The sequence below is a fragment of the Molossus molossus genome, unplaced genomic scaffold, assembly GCF_014108415.1.
Source record: "Molossus molossus isolate mMolMol1 unplaced genomic scaffold, mMolMol1.p scaffold_m16_p_13, whole genome shotgun sequence".
NCBI lineage: Eukaryota > Metazoa > Chordata > Mammalia > Chiroptera > Molossidae > Molossus > Molossus molossus.
This window is the reverse complement of record NW_023425348.1, coordinates 61,270,467-61,271,895: the sequence shown is the minus strand read 5'-3', so window position 1 is coordinate 61,271,895 and position 1,429 is coordinate 61,270,467. Positions and strand designations below refer to the sequence as shown.

General features: G+C 42.9%; 1 pseudogene; it reads left to right on the top strand.

Moving 5' to 3' along the window:
- Positions 1 to 1,429, top strand: LOC118628426 (annotated as a pseudogene).

Here is a 1,429-nt window from a genome sequence, read left to right as displayed (position 1 = left end):
ATGGATAAAAATGAGCTTGTGAAGAAGGCCAAAGTGGCCGAGCAGGCTGAGCTATCGATAAGATGACATGGCGCCTGCATGAAGTCATAATTGAGCAAGGATCTGAATTATCCAATGAGGAGAGGACTTTCAGTTGCTTATAAAATTGTTGTAGGAGCCTGTAGGACCTCTTGGAGGGTCATCTCTAGTATTGAGTATAAGACAGAAGGTGCTGAGAAAAAAAACAGCAGATGGCTCAAGAATACAGAGAAAACATTGAGCCTGAGCTAAGAGATGTCTGCAATACTGTCTCTCATGCAAAAATTCTTGATCTCCATTGCTTCAGAAGTGGAGATCAAGGTCTTCTATTTGAAAATGGAAAAATGTTGTACCTCACTGTCCTTAGAATCCAACTTGTCTTTAAGCTGCCCTAATTAACAACCTCAGAGACAGCAAGATGAACAATGGGGAATATTATAGAGGGCTTTAGCCCCATAAAAATTAACTAGAGTTTGACCTTCACTGGGAATTTGAAAAGCAACATCCTTCAAGAAAAGGGAGGACAGAAATGGCCCCAAGGCCAGAGTGTCCTGCATGCTCTGTAAAGAAACCGATAGGGAGAAACTGAAGCTCCCTTTACCCCATAAAACTGTAACTGTTCAACATGTGTGTATTGCACCTGACTGACCGCTGATATCTGTCTCGAATTTGTTAGTTTTTAAAACTTGGATAATGGAATGAATAGCAGAACAGATGTATGCTGACCCAGTTTACCCAGTTCCCTTTCGCCTCAGCTCCCTCCCTCTTCCGTTCCCTCCTGCTTATCGCTAACTGCCTCGGCTTCTGTACACGCAGCTTGCTTGCTCTGCTAAACTCTTGAATGACCCCTGCCCTATATAAGCAACCCTCCCCCTGAGCTCGGGGCTGCAGTTCTCCTCTGTGTAGGTTGGCTGCAGTCCCTGCGCAGGTAATAAAACATCCCCAAAAACTGAAAAATGGAGTCTGAGTGTGGTCGATCTCCTGGGTTACAACAAAAAGACTAGACAGTTTCATTACTTGGCTAAGTTTGCTGCAGGGGATGACAAGACAGAGATTATGGATCAGTTGCAAAAGCATACCAAGAAGCTTTTGAAATCAGCAAAAAGAAAATGCAACCAATACATCCTATCAGATTGGGTCTGGCCCTTACCTTCTCTGTGTTCTATTACAAGATTCTGAACTCCCCAAAAAAAGCCTGCTCTCTTGCAAAGACAGCTTTTGATGAAGCCATTGCTAAATTTGATGCATTAAGTGAAGTCATACAAAGACAGCACAATAATAATGCAATTACTGAGAGACCACTAGACATTGTGGACATCGGATATCCAAAGAGATGAAGCTGAAGCAGGGGAAGGAGGAGAAAATAAACCGGCCTTCAAACTTTTGTCTGCCTCATTCTAAAATTTACACA